This window comes from Nylanderia fulva, unplaced genomic scaffold, assembly GCF_048542155.1.
Source record: "Nylanderia fulva isolate GAGA-0341 unplaced genomic scaffold, ASM4854215v1 Scaffold111, whole genome shotgun sequence".
Classification (NCBI taxonomy): domain Eukaryota; kingdom Metazoa; phylum Arthropoda; class Insecta; order Hymenoptera; family Formicidae; genus Nylanderia; species Nylanderia fulva.
Window position 1 is genome coordinate 86,198 of NW_028189313.1, and position 24,175 is coordinate 110,372.

Here is a 24,175-nt window from a genome sequence, read left to right on the forward strand (position 1 = left end):
AAGCTCGAGGCAATGTATCTCCCGCGTCTTTCGCGTCCGGGGCTCTCTCGCCTCTCGCGAGAGAGTGGCCATCCCCGTCTCTTGCCGGAATCTCTGCGGAAGGAGGCGTATTTTATCCAGGTTCTTAAAGGGAGGAGCAATCAAGAAAATTGGTGTGTGAAAAATATTTACCGGGCGTGATCCGGACGTGGTGGCCTCTGCTCGGTCCGTAATCGTCCTCTTCGTCCTCTCACTCTCTTCCTCTTTCGGCTTCTCCGGTTGAGACACGTACCCTATGCAAAGTCGCTCGCCAAAACGCAAAAATCGCTAAAAACAATATAAATAAAAGTAATACGCGGAACGGATGCGCGGGGCGCATCTTCCAACGCGGCAGAAAACGCAAAAATTATTTTTCGGGTGCTTTCTCTCTCTCCCAAGGGTTGGCGAGAGAGCAAAGGTTCCCGAATTTCTCGCTTTTCCGGTCGGGCCTTCGGCCCTTGTGACGGACAAAAAAAAATGTCACGTCACAGTGTATATTAAGAGCAGTGTGCCAAATAGGGTTTGTTTGATAATTTTTGTCGCGGTTGAGGTTGTTGGGATGTTTCAGAATTTCTAGGGCTTCACGATGTTTCCTGACAAAATAGTTTTGCGAGGAGGCTAGTCTGGTTGCTTTGTCGTATTGTACCGAGTGTCCCGTCTCCATCCAATGTTTTGCTAAAGCTGATTGACTAAAATGACATTTTAAATATTTTAAAAATTAAATAAACATTTCAAATATAAAAAAAAACTACATTAGAATATATAAAACAACATAAGCACATCTGGAAACTTTCGTTAAGTTTCCTCCAAGAGTGCTTTCCAATAAACGCATGATACGTGAATCGCATGATACGCATGATACGCATACGTGAATCAGAAAGCACCCTTAGAGGAAACCCGCAACGAAAGTTTTCAGATGTGTTTATGTTGTCACCTAAACACATATTACAGAACATCATAATACTCTATTTGAGCTATCCTTAAATTAAGACTCTTTGCGTTCTAAAAATTTAGCGAGTAGTTCAATCATAGACTGCTGGAGCTGCATTTTGTCTTTATGCATTTTCAACCTCTCTTCTCTAATCTGCTCCCACTTATTTTCCTTTTCTGCTATTTTTTCAACTCTTCGTTTTTTCTTTGTCCTTCTTTTCCTTCTGCTTATCTTCTTTAATTTGTACACAAAATGATTCCAAAATTGATTTGACTCGTCTTTTTTTTGTTTTGATTCATCTGCTAACTTCTCTGATAAAATAAATGCTAAAGAGCCTGGAGAGAGTAGACCATCGCTGCTGGCTATTGATAGAGACGTTATTCATGCTTTTTCTCCAAATATCGATTACATAACAGAGTAAAAGGCCCAAGAACTTGAATGATTGCTTAACTTCTTGTTGCTGTCACTTATATTTTTATATGTTCTTTTTAGATTGTTCTATGTTCCAGACATTTTATTTTGACATTGGGCAGCAGTAATATTATACTTTGCCTTCTTTATTTCATCCGCAATTTCCATCCATATTTTATTATTTCGTTTCAGATCTAAGGTAAAATCAGGCTTTTTATCTCGATAGATTTCCAAAAACAAAAGAAATTGCCTGATCAGGCCAAACGAAGGACTCCTTCCTGCCTTCGGTTGCTTGAGATGCATCTATAGGCTCTTCTTGTTCAAAAGTTTGTAATTCATTAATTACCGTCATACTCCGTCTCTCATTTTCTCGGGCCACCACAAACTTGATGACTTCCTCATCTGTCAGAGTAAAATAAGACGTTATTTATTTAGGGTGCAAAGGCATTCTACAAAGAGTGAGTGCTATACCACATAAACAATATTTTGATTGGATTTCAACGTTCTAGATATGAAATCTGTCCTACATAAAAAGAAAACACAATCTTTAATGAGCATATTAAATACGAGAATATTACATTACTATCTTTTAAGGACTCTTGAAGTTTGAGGTTAAAATTAAAATTTCTTACAATATTATAACTTACCGCCGCTTATTGCCGCCTGAAATTCAGTATTGGACATGTCGAATGTCCACAATTCATCATTAATATAAATTTCTAATTTTTGTAAGACCATTTCTTATAAATTTTAAAATAACAAATTTCTATATACTTTAGCAAATATGTAAAAAGTCTCCTTCCCACTTCTTCCCGCCTCGCGCATGTACCACGCATGGGCTACATCACCTTGGGAGCTGAGGCAGCTCATGCACTCTCATGCGCCGTGCAATATGACGCGACGTTATGGTGGGAGACCGTTTTCATGCGCGCATGAACTGCGCATGGATTGAAACGGAACGATCTCGTGCGTTCCTATGTGCATCATGCGAGAAACGGATGCACTGAATATATACACTATATGCAAATTGCATGCGCGATGTAATTCTTATACGACACCGATTGATGCAGCGGTTGCAAGAAGTGCAAGAACAAGGCACATCGACTGTGCGCGTGAAGTACAAACAATGCAAACTCTTCGAAAAAAAAAGGGAAAGAAGATCTCGGTCTGTGCGCGCGAATGTCAACAAGACGAGTAAGTAAAAAGGCACAGGACAAACGACTTTATCCTGCCGATCTTCAAGAAGATTCTGAAACAAAATCACCAAATTTGTGATTTTGTTACACAAAGATATAGAATCTTCTCGAGTGCCGGAGGACAAAACTGTTTGTTTTCATCATTTTGATTTTTCCCACGGAACGGTGGTCCATGAGCGTGCAAACGGCGGCGATATGTTACGCGCGAACGCGCGCTGCAGTGCAAAGTAGCAAGGCACGCCGACGTGCGATTGGCGTACAGATGAACGGTGCGAACCGTCGCGCCAAATATAAGCGTGATAATTGCCTGTGGTGAGGCATACACTTATTATAACGCTATTGTGCATCCGCGGTGCACTCTTGCTCTTTCTTTCTCTCTCTTTCTCAATTTGAAAATAAATGATGAACATTATGCACTTGATCCGCAATATCCGATTTTCAAGAAGGCGATATAAAATGAAAAGAAGAGGGCCGGGAGAAAGCTAAATAGCAACTACAGAAGAAAACGGAATTAATACTATATACAAATACGCAGTTTGATGGCGCATAAGGACGATGCAGCATCAGATTATGAAGAAAATAAACCCTGCGTTCATAGCGTTATCAGAAACCAGAGTGACTCTTGAAATTGAAGACTTTGAAGTGAACGTACCAGGGTATAGTATAATTAGATGTGATGCTAAAAACAGAAATACAGAAGGGGTTATTTTATATATAAGAAATGATATTAAATATGAGATAGTATTAATAAAAAAGTTAGAAGCAAATTGTTGGTGTGGTGCAATTGAGATAAATAATTAAACAATTAAAATAAATTGTATAAGGGAATGATAACAGTAATATATCATTCACCAAGTTCATCGCATGCTGATTTTGTGAGATTTCTAAAGGATATAATAGAAGAATTAATAATACGAGGAAAATATATAGTAGAATAGGAGACTTTAACATATATTATGTTGGATTTGTTTTATATAAATTGCAAACAACAATGTTGAACTTAGGCATGAAACAATATGTAAACTAACGAGAATTACGAAAGATAGTAGAATAATTATAGATTTAATTTACGCTAATAATAAAATAGGAATGCAAGTAATTCATGAACCTAAAATAATGGACCATGCGTGGTTAAAAGGTGATCTTAGTGCGAATAAAATTAGTAATAAATACTGTGACGTGGCTCTTGGCGCCTGTCACAAGGGCGGACGCGCCTGGGAAAAGTCGAAGAGCGCTTCGAATTTTTGTGTATTCTTGCGGGCGAACGGCGAATTCTCCGCCGACTCGCCATCACTCGGTAACGGGAGTCATGGGGGTAGGCCAAGAAAACCCGATTGTTTTAGGGAGAAGAGGACCCCGAGGAATTAAGGAAGGAAGAAAGCGGCACATACGGAGCGGAGGTTGCGCGCCCGGCCCGGTGAGTAAACTCCATAATAAAGTTACGTACGACACCGAGTCGCGCAAGGGTAAATACTGCCGGAACGATCTTTGCAGCCTTGGAGAGTCCAGATCTAGCAGTCCGAAAAAGGGAAGAATAAAGGCGCCTGCATCCCCTCCACGAGGATAACTACCCCTGAGAGGCCCGCCATCGCATCTCAAAAGAACTCCGGGATCGTCCGGGACTGATCACCCCGGGACAATACCCTCGGCAAAGCAAGGCCGTAACGAAGCCATCCTGCGGCCGTAGGAGATGAAAACGGATCCGCCGAGGATAAAACTGCGGCGACGAGACTCCCGAAGACAGCATTCAAAGTTGGCGGCAGGAGACCCGCGACGAGCCAGGCTAAGGAAAATCGATTCGAGAATCGATCGAAGGCTCGACGCAACGGGCAACGTCGCGGAAAAGCATGGCGACCGGGCCGGGGTGGCGCGCGCAGCCCTCCCCCTTCCCCGGCGTAGCTATCAAAGTACCGCCGGCCCGAAGCGGAATCACTGTATGACAAGCCAGTGTTCCCTGCGGAACCAAGAGCATCGACCTACATCCTGCGGCGACCAGAGTATTGTAAGGCCACCTCCTCGACTCCACGGTAAGCGCGGAATCGGCCGGGACCCGTGTGCTGATAAAGATTTGTCGCGTTACCGAGCAACGAGCTTGCTGCGAAGTAATTACTTATAGCTACCAAGAATTTCGCTAAATACGCACGGGACTCGCGTCAACATGCGCGTAATTAGTTAATCGAGTAATTCTTTGCCTCTCCGAGGGGCGCCGAAACGAGTCGACAGTCACAGTAAAATCGTACAGTCATTGTAACTTTGTAAGTTCATCATAATTATCGAGTCTTTATGTAACAAATATTCAAACTGTTATCGCCGGTTTAGATTTGTGAGAGGACCACATCCGATAATGTACTGTATTACCGATACCGAGCTAATAAGGAGAAAAGGAGGGCTTCGAGATTAACTCTGATAGAAATCCGCGAGACCCTCCTAGCTCGACGTTTATATTACACCTGCACTTTAATTGTTCTCTTTGCATTACCACTGTGAAAATACATTGTCATACTTTTATCATATTAAACCAGTGGTCTGATTAATATTTCCTTTCTCTCCGAGACTGCGATTCCGACTCTCCTAGCGTAGAAGAACCCCGCCCCTCTACCCTATGTCGACACGAAGCTACCAAGGTTAAGCCGTTGTGCGTGCTGCTTAATTATCGCGACATTAACGAGTGGTGCGGCCTGACCGTACCTGGCGCCCAATCTTTTGTCAAGAGTAGAGGTAGAGTGAACAAAGGAGCAGCACAACGAAGTTGCGCGTCAACCTCTCTCTCATACGGAGAGACCGGAGAGGCGGTTGCAATACAGAGAATTTAGTGCTAAGAATTTAAAAAAAAAATTATAGATGAATTTATTAATTTAGTGGAAAATAAATTAGAAAAAAACCAGGATATGAATGTTAGTGCAAAAGCGAAAAAACTTGTTGATAATATAGTAGATGCGTTAGACGCTACAGCACCTAGGAAAAAATTTAGAATACCAAAAATGGGAAGGGAAAAAATGGTTTTCGGATGAAATAAGGGAAGCGGCTATAAGGGATGAGGCATACAGTAAAGCATTGTATAATGATACAGAAGAAAATTTTTTATAATTTAAAATGGAAAGGAATGCAGTGGTTAACTAATCAAGACAAAGAAAAAAGAATATTATAAAAATATGATAGATCATAACAAGGGAAATCCGACATCTATATGGAAAACCTTGAAAGAAATAGTAAGAGGCAAACCTAAGAGTACAAAAGAAATAGAAAATATAAATTTTGAAATATTAGATAATACTGAAGGAGGCGTGAGGAAAGTCAATGTGCTGTGTACTCCGGAAAAATAGTGAAGTTATACGGATATGGTGGAGAAGAAAAGAGAGTGATGTGGGTGGAAAGTAACAAGTAAAGGAAAGGGAAGAAAGAAGATGGAAAAGAGGCCAAAAGAAGGAGAATGAAGACAAGAAAGGATGACGGACAAAAGGACGGGAAAAATACGCTGTGGAACAGCTGACTCGTGGCAAATGACACGAGGGAAGCACACGGCGAAAGATGGAAAAATAGACAAGAAAAAGAGGAGAGATTTTTATAGGATTATAAGGCTATATGGTCAGAAGGCTATAAGGCCAAAAGAGCAAGAAAAGGGTGAAAGAGAAAACGGAAAAAGGACGTGGAAATGTCGGACACGTGGCAGATGGCACGAGTAGACGCACGGACAAGGAGGAAGAAGAAGCGGAATAAAGCAAGGAAAGAGGAGAAAGAGGAGGCTGGAAAAGGGAAAAAAGGAAGGGAAAGCGGCACAAGGACACGAGGTAGAGTAATAAGGTGAAAAACCGAAGAATCATAGAAATATAGAGGAGGAGTAAAGGAGCAAGAAATATGAGAGTGAAGGGAGAGGGAAGATAAGACAGGAAGGAGCGTCAGTAGGAAAGAAAGCATGATAACAACAGTTGGCAAGAGATGGCGCTAACAATGAGAACAGGAAGAGCACGTGCTCGGAAAGAATTATTCACGCAGGAAGCACACGGTGGCACATGGTAGCACGTACGTAGTCAGACGCAGTTATACGCAGGAAGCGGAGGTGTAATATAGGAAGGTGCAAAGGTGAGGAAGACTGAAGGAAGGAAAAGAGGGAAGGAGAGGAAAGAACAGGTGATAGGAGAGAAAAGGAAGAAGATAGAGAATGAAAATGCAGTGGCAGTTTTTGAGAGGTTACGCACGCAATCATACGCAGTTATACGCAGGAAGCGGAAGTGTAATGTAAGGAGGTGTTCAGAGGAAAGAAGAGAGAGGTGAAGTGAGAGAGAAGTGAAGCGAATAAGAAGTAAGTCAAGGTGTGAATAAAAGATGGCGAAAGAAAGGAAGTGTGAATGCAAGGAGGAGGCGAAGGAAATGAACAGGCTATTAAGGAGTTGATGAAAGAGATGGTGAGAGGGAATGAGAGAGGAGAGAGAATGGAGAAGAAAAGAAGAGGAAAGTAGCATAAAAAGAGGAAAAGAGAGAAAGAGGAGAGAGGGAAGTGAGTAAAGAAAGAGTGAATAACCGGGCATGAAATAAGAGGGAAAGAAACGAACAGTGTAACAAAGGAGCAAGAAAGAAGGAAAGAGGAGAAAACGGAGAGAAGAAAAAAGAAAAGGAGATAAAGAGGAAGAGAGAGGAGAAGGAAAAGAAGCTGTGGACGTGGATTAGAGGGAGAATGGATGAAGAGAGAAGAGAAAGAGGAGAGAAAAAGTAATGAAGAAGGGAAAAAGTCGGAGAAGAAAGAAGAGTGGAAGGAGGAGAAGAGTGAAGGAACGAGGAAGATAGGAGAGAAGGAAAAGAAGGAAATAGGGAGATGAGAGAAAAAGGTGTGGAGAAGAGAAAGTGAAAGAGAAGAGAGGAGAAGTAATAGCAATAAGGGAGCGAAAGGAGATACGGAAGAGGAGAGGGAGAACAAGGAGAAAAGATCTGAAGATGGTGAAAACTGGTGAAGAGTAGTGATGGAAGAGAAGAAGAAGGAACAGAGAAGAGGAGAGGATATAGAGAAAAGGGAGGCGAGAGACGTTCTGAAGGTGCCAGAAGAGAAGCGAAAAGAGGAAGAGAAGGAACAGGAAGGAAGAGAGGAGTCAGGGGAGGGGGAGACGTGGAGGAAGATAGAGGGCAGGAAGACAAGAATTGATAAGAAGGAAATAAGAGAGAGAGAGAGAATGGAGAAAGAGAAGGAGAGGAGAGAAAGGAAGGAGAAGTTGAACAGAAGATGTAGGAGAAGAAACGTGGTATGGAGGGGGGTGAACGGAGAGGACAGAGAAGAAAGAAGAATATTAATAGAAATGTACATAGAAAAAGTGTTCGGCAAAGAAGTTGATGTAAGGGAAGTAGCGGAGATTAGATGAGAAGACGGAAGGACGATAGTAATAGTGGAGATGGAGAATGAAAAGGAAAGGAAGGAGCTGCTGGAGATGGGTAGAGAGATATAGAGGAGATGGAAAGTAGGAATGGAGGAGGACCTAACATTAAAGAAAAGAAGAATTAGATGGAGGATGATGGAGAGAGCAAAGATGGAAAGGGGAAAAGGGAGGCACGCAGTGATAAGCGGCAAGAGGATGTAGGTAGAAGGGAGAGAAGAGTTTTGGGATGAAAGTAGGGGGGAGTTAAGAGAGAAAAATAAAAGGACGAGAGAGTGGAAATCTAAATTGGAGACCGGAATAAACTTACTACTACTACTACTACTACTACTAGATAATACTGAAGGGTGCAATATAACTGATAAATTTAATTTATATTATATACAGACTATTGATGACATAGTAAAATCTATAGGTAGAGATAAGTTAGAAAATCCAGGTAAAAGAAGTATTTTTGTTATTGAAAACGAAGGAATAATGCAAAATTTTGAGACAGTTAGAATAGAGCAGTTAGAAAAAATTGTTATGAAACTACCAAAAAAGAAAGGTACGGAAGAGGGAATAACTAGTGATATACTTAAAGTAGTATTTTATGTAATAAAAAAGGAATTTATTGATATAATAAATAACTCTTTGAGAGAAGGTTGCTGTTCAAAAGATTGGAAAATTTCTACGATAATACCGATTCCAAAAATAGAAAAAGCCAGAACAGCAAGTAAATTTAAGTCTATTAATATGTTACCGGTATTTGAGAAAGTATTAGAATCAGTAGTTAAAAAGCAAATTAAAACGTATTTGGAAAATAATTGTATTATAACAGAGCATCAGTTAGATTTTAGAAAACAGTATTCCTGTAAAACAACGATTTAAACAGTCATTGACAAATGAAAATTATTAGTTAGCAAAGTAAAAATGATGGGGGTAATTTTCATGGATCTCAAGCGAGCATTTGAAACGATAGATAAAGAAAGATTATTAGAAAAATTATATCAATATGAAATTAAAGGAACAGTTTTAAAATGGTTAAGATCATATTTAAAGAGAATAGAATACAGCAGGTACGATTTAATGGTCCACATTAATGGCCACAGAATATGGAGTACCACAGGGATCTGTACTAACAAGTAACACTACCCAAATGTAAATCGCCGATTTTGATCATTTTTGAATATGTTATATGGTAGTAGACGTAAAAATAAGACATACGTATTTTTTCATCGACAATGAAACATATTTAGGGTGTGAAATACTCCTTTCAATTTAGAGGTATCTGGGGTCGAATTAATTGTTTCGTATATAAAAATTTAGTATTTTCGGCCCGAACCAAATAAAATAGTTGCATCACCAAAAGATGTAAAAAAATAAAAATTTTCCATTCAATTCGATTATTTTTAAAGGGTAAACCGCCTTTGTATTTAAAACAGAAATGTAAAAAATGTTCGAAAAATTGCAAATTTTATCCAAAAAATATATGTTACACTTACATCCAAAACAAAATTGACTTGTTTGAGGATTTTTTTTAGAAAATTAGTTTTAAAGGATAAACTACCCTTTCATCAAATTTCTTACGTAACATTTAAAATTATCCCGAAGTAATGGTAAACAGTTTCATTTATCGGCAAATTAATTAATATTTACAAGTTAGTCTGATCAACCCTTCAATTCTATAAGGGAAAACCTATTCTTAAGAAGAGCAATAAACCAGAACCGCGGTCCTTAGCATTACTCAGGATCACGACGGGGACGTAGCCGCGTGGATCCCATTTTTTTTTATTTTTTGTTTTGTTTTTGTGGTGTTTTTTTATTGTTTTTTAAAAATATTTTTCTGTTTTAAAAAATTTTTTTGTTTATATTTGTTTTTTTGTTTATATTTTAACAATTAAAAAAAATTTTAATTAATAAAATATTACAATATGACCGACTTTAATAATGTTAATTAATGACTATTCTTTATAGTCTTTACAATAATGAGGGCCGCTTTCATTGCTTGGATCAAAAAAGTGAATAAGACGTATATAATGTGTACACCAAGCGCACCTAATGAATGCATTATCTTCACAATACTTGTAGGACGTATCACAATTTTCAAAACAGTATTGGACAGGAGTCTCTAATTCCGACCGTTGTTACAGATGTTCCGATCATTCGCTAAAGTGTTTGTGCATTTTATATATTAGTCATTTATTCATCTAATTCTGCAATCGGTTATTTAAAAAAATATTTATAAAATTGAGTAAATATTGTATCATATTTATACTCATTCACATTCACATTTACATTCACATCCTGCAGTCCATATTTCAAAGAAGAAAGTTTGATCTCTAATCTTGATTAAATTAATTTAAAAATCAGTGAACATCTTAAGCTCACGAATTACGTCTTTTTGCCGATTACGTATACACAAAAATGGCGATAAATGTAAGAAACATTTTACGTTTGTTACAAGAAGTTTTTAATCATCCACAATATAATATTGATTCAGCTATTGTGGGAGATTATTATATTCGAATTAATAACTCCCTTGATCACGAACGGTATGTCAGGAAGGCCACGTGAAATAATATAACTCTGTGTCAGGTGCGAAAAGCTTTAATGTGGAATGGTCTATATTATATAGAACAGGTAGAGACTCGCGGTTATGTTTCACAGGTATTATTTCGGCTGATCCCAAGCAACTGACTGTATCGAGCTGTCGCGCAAGGAGATCACTCTCTGCGTAATCGATCCGCGCATCGCCAAATCACGCACGTCTCGCATGTTTATCATTCTTATTGTCTACAGTTCGGCCAGCCTGACAATATGGCCGTCTCGGCCATGCACAAAATAAAATATATCATGAAGTCAATACTCGTCAAAATTTAAATGTACGCATGCATGTTACTTAAATACGAAATATAATATGACTCATGCTCTAACCCTTACTGTACATTTTCATATAGTCTGCGCTTACAGTTCCCGTGTACGGCATTTGAGTTACTTGAAAACTCTCAATATCAGATACAATATAACGATTATTGTCTAATACGGTTTTACAACATATGGGCCTTTAAATTTCGGGATCAATTTCTTATTTACTCCCGGCGTTGTATCGGTATTGGTGATTACCACATAGTCCCCCACTTTATAGATAGTAGCACGCTTCCGTTTGCTATCATAATGAATTTCGTTTGCTCGCTGACACTTTTCAGTAACGCTCGCCGCGCGATCTCAAATAGCCCCCAAATCTCTATCATCATCAGAATATTGGTCGAGTAGAACACGAATTTCGTCTCTTACAACTCCTACCTGATCAACTCCAAATAACAACTGACTAGGAGTGTCATCTATGCTTCAGCAGCGCGTGTTGTTTAGAGCAAACTCGACGTTTTCTAGTGCCCTATCCGAGACTTCCGTTTCCGGTTGCGTGTGAGAAGGTTGAGGTGCTGTCAGTGTGTGTATTTGAGTGGAATATTAGAGGTGTGTGGAAGAGAAAGGGGGAGAGAGAGTGAGAGAGTGAGAAGCTGGAGGTGGCGAATGCAAGGGGAGTGCAGGCAAGTGGGGTGAGAAGGGAATAGAGCGGTGAGAAGGAAGAGAAGTGATGCAGGTAGAGTGAGTTGGCAGTTTGGAAGATAGATCAGGGGCACGAGGGGAGAGGAACGTACTAGGAAAGAGGAGTGCAGGTGTAAAAGGAGAGGAGAGATAGGGGATAGGTGTAGGTGCGGGGAAAGTCTCTAGTGACAGAGGAACCAGTCGAGGATATAGGGAAAGTCACTAGCAGAGGAGAAAGTAACTGAAATAGGGTATAGGGAAAGTCACTAGACATAGAGTAAAGGAGATATAGATGGAAAGAAAAGAAATAGAGGAGATAGAAAGATTAAAGAAGACGGAGAAATGGGAGAGAAGAGGGAGCACAGGGACGGCAGAGGAGGTTTTGAAAAGGAAAAGGGAGGAATTAGAGGAAGTAGGGTTGAGAAAGGAGAGAGAAGAAAAAGGGGATTTGGAGTGGGCGTTCAGGAGAAGTAAAAAGGTAATAAGGTCGCCGGAGGTTGAAAGGAGGGAGGAGGCAGGAGGGATAGGGGAGATATTGAAAGAGATGGGGAGGGAATGGAAGGAGGAGATAATTCAGGAGATGAGAGAGATAAGAAGAGAAATTAGAGAAGAGATCAAGGAGGGAGTAAGAGGGCAGGAGGAGTTAAGGGAGGAGGTAAGGGGGCTAAAAAAGGAAATGGAGGAGAGGGAGAAAAAGTGGGAGAGAGAAAGGGAGGAATTTATGGAAAGGATTAAGGAGATGGGGAAGAAAATGGATGAATTAGAGATAGGAAAAAAGGGGGAAGAGAGAGAAAGGGGAGAAGGGAAAGGAGAGTGAGGAGATGGAAGATAGGATTAAGAGGATGGAATGGAAATGGGAGAGAAAGGAAAGAGAAGAAAAGAGAAAGAATGTGATAATAAAAGGAATTAAGGGAGGAGAAGAGGGGGTGAAAGGGGAGGTGGAGAAATTATTGAAAGAGATAGGGGTAGGGGGGCAGGTAGAGGAAGTGAGGAGAATAGGGGAGGGGAGAAGGGACGGGACAAGTATAGCATTAGTAAGGGTGGGAGAGATGGAGGTTAAAAGGGAGATAATGGAAAAGAAAAGAGGTTGAGAGGAAGGGAGGAGAGGATTGAAGAGGATCTAACGTGGAAAGAAAGAAGGATGATGTGGAGATTAGGAGAGTTGGCGAGAAGGGAAGAAAGAGAGGGAAGGAGGGCATGGGTAAGGTATGGGAGAATTTGGATGAGAGGTAAATGGTGGAGGTGGGACGAGGTGAAAGAGGAACTAAAGGAGGAAGGAGCAGGGGATGAGAGGAGGGAAGAGAGGAGAGAGGAGGGAATAGAAGGAAAGGGGATAGAAACAATACAGGGGACGGGAAAGGAGGGGAGGGAAAGAGTGGGGAAGGAAGGGTGAAAAAGAGAAAGAGAGAGAGGAGGAAAGTGGGAGGTAAAGGGCAAGGGAGAGGAGGGGAAGAAGGAAAGGAGGAAGGAGAAGGGGAGGAAGGATGGAAGGTGGCATTCTGGAATGTGGCGGGATTAAGAAATAAGGACGCGGACTTCTGGGAAGCGGTGAGAGAATGGGATGTAATGTTTTTTCTGGAGACATGGGTAGATGAAAAAGGGTGGGAAAGGATAAAAGGGAGGATGCCGGGAGGATATAAATGGGAGGTGCAATATGCGAGGAGGAAGAGTAAAAAAGGAAGGGCTATGGGGGGAATTATAGTGGGGGTGAGAAAAGGGGTAGGAATAGAAGGAAAGTGTAAGGCGGATAAAGAGGGAATGGTGGAGGTGGTGATAGGAAAAGGAGGGGAGAGATGGAGGTTGGTGGGAGTGTACATAAATGGGGAGATGGAGAAAAAGCTAGGGGAGATGAATGAATGGATGGAGGAGGAGGGAGACAGAGTAAGAACGATAATAGGGGGGGACTTTAATGCAAGAACGGGAAATTTAGGAGGAAGAGTGGAGATAGGAGAGGAGGAAGGAGAGGAAGGGAAGGAGAGAAAATCAAGAGATACAAAAGTAAATGGGGAAGGGAGAAGGTTGGTGAAGAAGTTGGAGGAAAAGGGGTGGGCGATAATGAATGGAGGAATAGCAGGGGATGAGGAAGGGGGGTGGACATATATGGGGCCGAATGGGAAATCGGTAATAGATTACATAATAGGTAATGAGGAGGTAAGAGAGGAAATCAGGAAATTAGAGATAGGTGAAAGGATGGACTCGGATCACATGCCGTTAATAGTGTGGTTAGAAGGGAAAGGAGGAGGAGGGGAAAGAAAAGGAAAAAAGAGGAGGAGATGGAACTGGACGGAAGAGGGGAAGGAGGAATTTAGGGAGAAGATAGGGGAAATTTGGGGGAAGCAGAGGGATGAACAAGAAGAGGAGGGTGTAGAGGGAGAGTGGGAGGAGAAGAAAAAGAAGATACAGGAAGTGTTAGATAAGGGGAATGAGAGAGAAGGAAAGGAGAAGAAAGAAAAAAAGAGAGGGTGGTTTGATAGGGAGTGTAGAAGAGAGAAGGGGCGAGGTGGTAAAGGAGTTAAAAAGGTGGAGGAGGATAGGGGGGAAAGGAGAAGAATACAGAAAAAGAAAAAAGAAGTATGAGAGAGTATGTAGAAAGAAGAAGGAGGAGGAGAATGAGGAGTGGACGAAGAAAGCAATGGAAGCGAGGACGGAAGGGCAGGTTTGGGAGGTGGTTAGGAGGGAAAGGGGAAAAGGAAAAGGAGGAATGGGTGAGGGGATTGAGATGGAAGAATGGAACAGATATTTTAGAGATCTATTAGGAGGGGTAGAGTCGAGAGTGATAATGGGAGGAAGAAGAACGGAGAAGGAGAGAGGGGAAGATCAGATAGAAAAGGGAGAAATTAGGAGGGCGATAGGTAGGATAAAGGAAAGAAAGGCGGTGGGGGTGGACGGGATTCCGGGAGAAGTGTGGAAATTTGGAGGAGAGGGAATAGAGAAGTGGGTATGGGAGTTGTGCAATAGGATATGGAAGGGGGAGGGATGGATAAGGGAGTGGAGTAAGGGGCTGGTGGTGCCAATCTTGAAGAGGGGTGAGGGAAAGGAGGTTTCGGAGTACAGGGGAGTAACTCTGACACCGTCTTTATACAAAGTATATGCGACGGTGTTGGCAGAGAGATTGAGGGGAGAGATAGAGGAAAAAGGGATGTTGCCACCAAATCAAACGGGGTTCAGGAAAGGGATGGGAACAGTGGACAATATTTATGTATTAAATTATTTAATTAACAGACAAATAAGTAGGAAAGGAAAGCAAATGGTACTACTGTTTGTGGACCTGAGAGCAGCGTTTGATTCGGTGGACAGAGTGAAGTTGATGGCGGCGTTAAGAGGGAGGGGGGTGAAGGAAGAGACGGTGAGGAGGTGCGAGGAAGTGCTAGGAGAGATAGGGTTCAGGGTTAGAATAGGGGAGGAGGTGAGGGAGAAGTTTTGGACGGGGAGGGGGGTGAGACAGGGATGCCCACTGAGCCCGTTTCTGTTTAACATGTTGATGGCGGACTTGGAGGAGGAAATGGAGAAAGGGAGATGGGGGGGTGTGAGATTAGGAGAGGGCAAGGTCTATACATTAGCGTACGCGGATGACGTGGTGCTGTTGGCAGAAGATGAGGGGGGGATGAGGTGTATGATGGAGAGGTTAGGGAGATATCTGGAGGGGAAGGGACTGGAACTGAATGAGAAGAAGTCGAAGGTGATGAGATGCAGAAGGGGGGGAGGGAGGTTAAGAAAAGCTAGTTGGTTTTGGAAGGGAAAAAAATTAGAGGAGGTAAAGGAGTACAAGTATTTAGGATATGTGATTCAAAGGAATGGGGGGCAAGAGGGACAGGTAAGGGACAGAATAAAGAGAGGGGCAGCAATTATGGGACAGGTATGGAGAATAGGTAAGAGGAGATTTGGGAATAACTAGGGGGAGGAGGTTGTGGCTCTTCGATGCGTTAGTATGGACGGTTTTAGGATACGGGGTGGAGATATGGGGATGGGAAGAGAGAGAGGGATTGGAAAGGATACAAGAAAGGTATCTGAGATGGATGTTAGGAGTGGATTGGGGAACGCCTGGATATATGGTAAGGGAGGAATTGCAAAGGGAAAAGATAAGGACAAGGATGGGAAGAAGAGCATGAGGATATGAGAGAAGGTTAGAGGAGGGTAAGGGAGGGTGGTTGGCGAGAATATGTTTGGGGGAGATTAAAGAAAGGGCAAAAAAAGGAGGGGAATTGTCAGGGTGGGAGAGAGAAAGAAGGGAATTTTTTGAGGGTAAGGGGATGGGATTAAGGGAGATAGAGGAAAGAAGGGAAAAGGGAGAGTTCAGATGGGAAGAAGTTGAGGAATGGGAAGGAAAGGAACAGAGGGAGGAGAGGGTAGGAAAAATGATAAAATCGGAATATAATAAGTGGTACAAACAGATTAAAGGGGAGGGGATTCCGGGCTATTTGAAGAAAGGGTGGGCGGAAGGTAGATGGAGGAGGATGGCAAGGTATAGACTGGGGAATGAAATGAAGGGAAATAGGTATTGGGAAAAGGAGGAGGATAGGAAGTGCAGGATATGTGGGAGAGGGTTAGAGACGTGGGAGCATGTGTGGGAGGAATGTATGGATTGGGGAAGGGAAGAGAGCTGGCAGGAAATGGTAAAGGAGATATTAGGAGAGGAGAGGGAAGGGGAAATATGGTTAAAAAGGTTAGAGGAAGCAAGAGGGAAAGGAGAAGGGGAGAAGGAGAAGGAGGAAAAAGGAGGACAAGGGGATGAGAGAGGGTAGGAGATAAGGGAAGAGAGAGAGGGGGGGAGTGAGTGTGTGAGTGAGTGTGAGAGAGAGAGAGAGAGGGAGGGAGAGGAAAGGAGTGGAAGAATAACGGTAACCGGAAGCGGAGGTCCAACATAGGCTAAGTAGAATGTAAGATTGCGTAGGTTAAGATAATTTAGAATAAGAAAGGTTAGAGAAAGGCGGACGTGTGTGTGTGTGTGTAGGTAGGGCAGAAATGCGAGAAAAGATGAGAAAGGCGGCGAAGAGGAGAGGCGTGGCGAAAAATATGTAATTAGATTAAGTTATAGGTATAAGTTTAGGCTAAGGAAAAAGGGTAAAGGAAGGAATAAAGGTTTGGGAACGCTCCTTTAAAAAAAAAAAAGCGCCTTGTAATCCCCAATTGGGGCGGCAATAAATATATCTAATCTAATCTAGTGCCCTATCCCATTTTTCCGGTGTATCGCACAATTTTTCTAACGTAAGGACACGGTTAAAGCGCTCGACTTGTCCGTTAGCGTGAGGAGTACCGACAGCAATCAAAGTGTGACTGATAGATTCTTCCTTTACAAATTTTCCGAACGCCTGCGACGTAAAACACGTTCCACGATCACTTATCAGGCGCCTAGGCTTACTGTATGCGCGGAAATAGTCTTTTAAGTGTCGAATTACCTCCTCAGTCTTTATTGTCTTACACGGATATAATTTTATAAATCTCGTGAATCCATCTATCAATGAGAAAATATATCGGTAGCCTTTCCCCGTTCTCTCTAGTAGTCCGTAATGATCGGCGTGTAACGTTTGAAACGGCAATTTCCTTTTCGGGATACTATGTAAATATCCTTTTTTTCCCGGAAGCTGGGGAGAATTCAATACATTTCAAGCAATTCGATATAGTATATTCCCGCACTTTTTTTCTTAAGTTTGGAAACCAATAGACTTTCATTATGTTATCGACAACTTTATCAACCCCGAGATGGCCCAAATCGTCATGACACGTTCTAATTACAATTAATTCCATACACTTCGGGACATAAAACAACAATTTTTTATTCTTAACTTTTTGGTAAACCAAACTGTTCCTTAATTCATAAAATTTATCTTCACCGTTCTCTAGTTTATTTCGAATTTCACAAATTTCCTTGTTTTTATCTTGTTGAATCAATAATGTTTGTTCAAAAGCATTGGCCTTCAAGACTAGTATGCTGTTATGTATCGGCTCAATGCATCAACCTGTGACATCCGCTTGCCCGGGCAATGCTCAATCTTATAATTGTAACCCTGCAGGAACATCGCCCATCTCGAAATACGCGGGTTAACAGTCTGCTTGCTCAGTGCGAGGCGGAAACTATCACAGTCCGTAACAATAGTAAACGGAATTCCCGACAAATAAATATGATACCTCTTGATCACGTACACAACTGCTAAACATTCCAGATCGAAGCTGTGATATCGTGCCTCAGTCGCCGTGGTTCTGCGACTAAAATAAGATACGGGTTTCATCGTACCGTCGCCCTGTCTCTGCAATAAAATTGCACCGAATCCGACAGCACTGGCGTCGCAATGCAGCTCTGTTACCAATTTCGGCGAATAAATGGCAAGAATCGGCTGTGACAACAAATTTTTTATCAAATCAAATACACGATTTTCTTCTAGTCCAAACTTAAAAGCTACATCCTTTTTTATTAAGTCATAAAGTGGTTTTGCAATAACCAAAATATTTTTTATAAATCTATGAAAATAACTCCCAAGGTCTACAAAACGATGAAGTTCTTTTGCGTTTACGCGGTACCGGAAAATCGACAACAGATTCTACATTTATAGCGCTGGGTCGAATGTCGCTCTCGTCAATCAAATAACCAAGATAGACAATCTCGCGATATAGAAATGAACACTTGTCCAAGCGAAATTGCAACCCGTGCCGTCGAGCCAAATTAAAGATTTTACAAAGAATCTCCAAATGTTTGCTAACGTTCTCGGTCGCAATTAACATATCGTCAAGATATATCAATATTTTATTCTCTTGAATCAACTCACAGAAAATGCTGTTAATATAGCGCTGAAAGACACGCGGAGCATTCGTCAACCCAAAAGGCATTTTTAAAAATTCAAATTGACCCAAGGGGGTAACAAACGTATATTTTACCGATTCGTCGGCAATCTTAACATGGTGGAATCCGTTTCTCAAATCGAGGCTAGAAAAGTAGGATTTTCCGCGCAATCTGTCCAAATGATCATCGATCAAGGGTGTCGGAAAATTATCCTTCACTGTTATCTTGTTAAGTTTGCGATAGTCAACGCATAATCGCAATTCACCGTCCTTCTTGCATACGAGTACAATTGGAAAAGCGTATGGCGAATTGCTCGGTCTTATTATTTCTTCTTGCAACAATTTATTTATTATTTGTTCTAATTTCCCTTTATCGGCAAACGAGAGTCTTCGCGGCCTAAAACTAATAGGCCGATCATGCGTCAAATTTATGCTCATTTCAATTTCTTTTCGAGGATTCGCGACTCCTGTGTCAACAATATTTTCGTTATTATACAATTCTTCAACGCGTTCTTTTATTTTAAAACCGACCTGCAGATTAATGTTTATCGTTTTGGCAATAGACAGTAGACGGTTGACATAGAAAATGTGGAAAATTTGCCTCGAAAAATCCGAGCTATTCACCGTTCGTGAATTTGCCCTCGAAACACCAAATTTTTCCCCCAAGGTTATTTCTATTAACGGAGACGATGTAAAGTCTCGACCGAGCAAGGCAGCACATGTTATTGCTGTATCCGGCACAACAAAAAAACTTATTTTCAACTCAATATCGTTGACCTTGACAACATTCTCGAAGGTCCCCAATATTTTCAACTTAGTTCCGTTAATGCCAAAAAAAGATTGTTGTTTGACAAACGGTACGCGAACATGAGTCGGTACAAAATCGCCTTTAATTAAGCTAATGGGGGATCCTGAATCAATCATCGCCATCAACGAATATTTACATTTGCTACCGGACGCGTCCGCGACCTGATACGCGAGAGTTACCAAGTATGGAATGCTCGGTAAGATCGCCTGGACCACGCTCGTCGTATTCTCCGCTCTCGGCCGCGACTTCGGACACTCCTTCACGCGATGCTCCAGACTGCCGCATCCGAAGCACGAGCCCTTCGCCCGCTTCTGTTCCTCTTTGCAGTCTCTGGAGAAATGTCCAGTCGCTCCACAATTATAGCAACGAATAGTACCGCCCTTTGTCGTAGCTGTTCCTCTTCCTCCGGACTTCGGCGCTGATCGCTGTCCCTTCACAGCTTGCTCCCTGCCGTCCCCGGCCCCGCCATCCAGCGACAGCTCCCTGAACGCATCCAATACGTCCGCCGCCGATCAGAAGCGATGCATCCGCGCCTGATTCCGCATGTGCGTATCTTGCACCCCGTCGATTAAGCAGTCAACGAGTTCCTGCTCACCAACAGAAGCTCTGTTAGCAAGAACCATCTTCTCGTGATAGTAAAGGTTCCGCAAAGGTTTCGCTGCCCCGCCATTTTCGCTTCTTAAAATCACGCTTTAATGCCTGCGTACTGGAGCGATTATTGAACATGCGAGACATCTCCGACAGCAAGTCTGTCGCGTTTAACTGTAGATGCTCTGGTTTCGAGTGAAACCAGGTTAAAGCCTTGTTTTTCAATCTCAAATTGATCAGTATCCTGGTCGAATTCTCATCTAATCGATATTTCTCACGCAAAAGTTCAACTTGTTTCTTCCAGGTTTCGAAACTGTCGCAATCGCTACGAAACTCACTTAATAAATTGCTAATGATTTGGATGTTGACTCTGGAATCAATACCGTAGTCGCTATCATTGCCCTCAACGTTCGTCGTCATCCTTGCCTCCCGACGGACAAGACCCAATTCTCGCTCCAAAAGAGCTTTCTCGCGTCTCAACATCTCCATCTCTCTCTCTCTCTCTCTCCAATCTGACGGCAACGGTACTCCACCACCAGAACTCGACTGCTGCTCCGACACATCCGCACTCGCGCCCGCCAACGACCTTCGCGCCTCACTGCCCACGAGATGCTCATATGCGCATCGCCACTCGTCCTCACCGTCAGCCAATATTCGCGCCATCAATTTGACCTTTGTGCCACTCGTACATACTCCGATCTGCCGCGCGATATCCTTCAAATTCACGACGGTTAAATCGTTCAATTTGTTTTGAGATACCCGCTCCATCCTCACAGCAACAGTACTTCACTGCTCAAATCTCGAGTCACGCAGCAAAGTTACCGCTCACCCGATATGACAACAACGGGAAGCACACAATATCACTCGTCAACAAGTCAATGTCACAACGGCACCAGGCAAAACAACGTTCAAATTCGGCCGTTAACGATTCGCGTGTTAATTAACAATCGAGTCGCGGGATCACAAAGCCGACTGCCGTCAAACAATTCCGCGGTTCGTAAAAAATTTCCCCTTTTTCAATGCGAGTCTCGCAGTCGAAGTCAGGCACTGTAAAATCACTCCAAGAATGTGATCTCAAATTCGATTCGACACCGCGATCCGAATACTCCGTATCCCACTTCTGAATTTGTGGGAGATTATTATATTCAAATTAATAACTCCCTTGATCACGAACGGTATGTCAGAAAGGCCACGTGAAATAATATAACTCTGTGTCAGGTGCGAAAGGCTTTAATGTGAAATGGTCTATATTATACAGAACAGGTAGAGACTCGCGGTTATGTACAGGTATTATTTCGGCTGATCCAAGCGACTGACTGTATCGAGCCGTCGCGCAAGGAGATCACTCTCTGCGCAATCGATCCGCGCATCGCCAAATCACGCACGTCTCGCATGTTTATCATTCTTATTGTCTACACTATTAATGATGATGAAAAAGCTTTTGCGTCACAATTGGAGAATATAATTAAAGACTCCATTGATTCTGTTTTGACGTTTGAAAATTATACCACTTTATGTTGCAAAGATAATACTGCGCTTTCTGAAGCTCATGCAATTGCAGATTTTTATGATGATTGTCATGAAGATTTTCATGGTAACAATATTAATGATAATAAAAAAGTTAAAACCATGATAGATTTTAAATACAAAGAAAGAGCTGTTCAATATTGGCATTCTGGTCAAAAAGGAAAGTTAAAATTTGAAAATGTACAAAATAAATTTAAAAAAATTCAGAATATTGCGATGTTATATAGATGGGAAATGCAAGTAAAAGAAAGTGGCACAAGAAATACAAAATTATTGGAAATTAGCAAATATGTCATGCAACAGTTTCAAAATGCACATTTGAAGTCAATTCCAATTCATGATATTGATATTAAGAGATGGGCTTTAAATGCAAGAAATGAAGTTAAACTACCATGAGAATTTTTCACGGCTTCATCAAAGTAGATTTACAATTTTAAAATAAAACACGGAATCGTATCCAGAAAAATTAATAAATTCACTACTCAAACGCTCTTATCAAAAAAAGGTGATTTGGTACAAGAAGCAAATCAGTTTGTATCCAAAATTAGGGAGCAAATCTTATTATTAGGAGCTGACAATGTTCATAATTCAGATCAGTCTGGTTTTAATTATGAATCACATGCAGGACGAACATTATCTTTTAAAGGAACAACAAAAGTTGAATGTTTAACACAATCGAAGAATTCATTAACACATAGCTATACGATACAACCGTTTGTATCAGCTAGTGGATTACTCAAATCGCCTTTATTTATTGTTTTACAAGAAACAGGTGGGCGGTTTGGACCTGTTGTTGAAATGAACATGTATAAAGCAGAAAATATTGTTGTAGTACCTTCAAAATCGGGGAAATTATCATCCGATCTGGCAGTTCAATGGTACAAAGATATTTACTTGTCTATGGTTGATGAACAATCAGTTTTATGTTTAGATTCGTGGACAGGACAAACGAAGAAAAATTTTGACAACGTTAATCTAGAAGGTAAAAAGGTCAACATTTTTACAATTCCTGCTAGAACAACTGTTATGATACAACCCCTAGATGATTATGGGTTTAGACCATGGAAAAATTTTAAATTCAGATCTGATAATTTTATATGGCTTTAATGTCAATTTACATGCGAGAAATAATGTATTGAAACTTCAGTCGTTGATTCATAATCAGTTTTCTTCAGCCAGGTTCGTAAACATGTTTAAATATGCATGGTATAAAAGTGGGTATATTCAAGAAAAACCACCTAAATGAAAGACTCCTGTCCAATACTGTTTTGAAAATTGTGATACGTCCTGCAAGTATTGTGAAGATAATGCATTCATTAGGTGTGCTTGGTGTACACATTATGTGTCTTATTCACTTTTTTGATCCAAGCAATGAAAGCGGCCCTCATTATTGTAAAGACTATAAAGAATAGTCATTAATTAACATTATTAAAGTCGGTCATATTGTAATATTTTATTAATTAAAATTTTTTTTAAATTGTTAAAATATAAACAAAAAAACAAATATAAATAAAAAAAATTTTTTAAAACACAAAAATATTTTTAAAAAACAATAAAAAAACACCACAAAAACAAAACAAAAAATTAAAAAAATGGGATCCACGCGGCCACGTCCCCGTCGTGATCCTGAGTAATGCTAAGGACCGCGGTTCTGGTTTATTGCTCTTCTTAAAAATAGGTTTTCCCTTATAGAATTGAAGGGTTGATCAGACTAACTTGTAAATATTAATTAATTTGCCGATAAATGAAACTGTTTACCATTACTTCGGGATAATTTTAAATGTTACGTAAGAAATTTGATGAAAGGGTAGTTTATCCTTTAAAACTAATTTTCTAAAAAAAATCCTCTAACAAGTCAATTTTGTTTTGGATGTAAGTGTAACATATTTTTTTGATAAAATTTGCAATTTTCCGAACATTTTTTACATTTCTGTTTTAAATACAAGGGCGGTTTACCCTTTAAAAATAATCGAATTGAATGGAAAATTTTTATTTTTTTACATCTTTTGGTGATGCAACTATTTCATTTGGTTCGGGCCGAAAATACTAAATTTTTATATACGAAACAATTAATTCGACCCCAGATACCTCTAAATTGAAAGGGGTATTTCACACCCTAAATATGTTTCATTGCCGATAAAAAAAATACGTATGTCTTATTTTTACGTCTACAATAACATATTCAAAAATTTTCAAAATCGGCGATTTACATTTGGGTAGTGTTACTTGTAAGACTTTTGTTATTTATAATATACATATATATAAACGATATAATTAAAGTCTATCCGGAGGAATGTAATATAACAATTAATGATAAATAAATGTATTTTTCTTCGCCAAAAATATTAAAACAGAGTTATAGAATTAATTTGACAATACTGGCTTCAAAATAATAGGTGTTATTATATATTTAACGTTTTGACCATGCGGGATGTGGTCCTTTTTAAAATAAAATTAGAACAACCTAGAAAGACCGATATAAACAAAATTATAACTTTGCAATAATTATAATGAATCTTATGTAGGCCAAACGAGGAGGCAATTACAGACGAGACTAAAAAACAAAAATAATATCAGGTTGGACTCAACGAAATATTCAGTAATTTCTGAACATATAAGAAATGAACATTTGGGATACCGTAAAGATTCTGGACAACGAAACTAATTATTATAAAAGACTCATTTCTGAGATGCTATATATTAAAGAACAAAAAATGGGCTAAATTTAAACAAAGATACTGAATTACTCAGCGAGTCTTATTTTGATATTTTGGATAAATTAGCAAACAATAAATAATAATAAGACAAATAGGACATTAACAGTTTAAACATATGTATCAGATCATATATAAACACGCACTTTCTGCGATTAAGTAGAGTTTGAAATGAGGTGTCTTTTTATATTGTTGGTCTTGTCTTGTGTCATCTTCAATAACTTTTTCAAAAAAACGTGGTTAAAAATTGTTAAGAAGGACGATGTCAAGTAAGCATATTGCTAACTGTTAAGGATATATGTATTAATTTTTGACATACA

General features: G+C 40.4%; 1 pseudogene; it reads right to left on the bottom strand.

The window, feature by feature from the left end:
• Positions 1-1,044: 1,044 nt before the first annotated feature.
• On the bottom strand, positions 1,045-2,098 carry LOC146724901 (uncharacterized; annotated as a pseudogene).
• Positions 2,099-24,175: the final 22,077 nt, after the last annotated feature.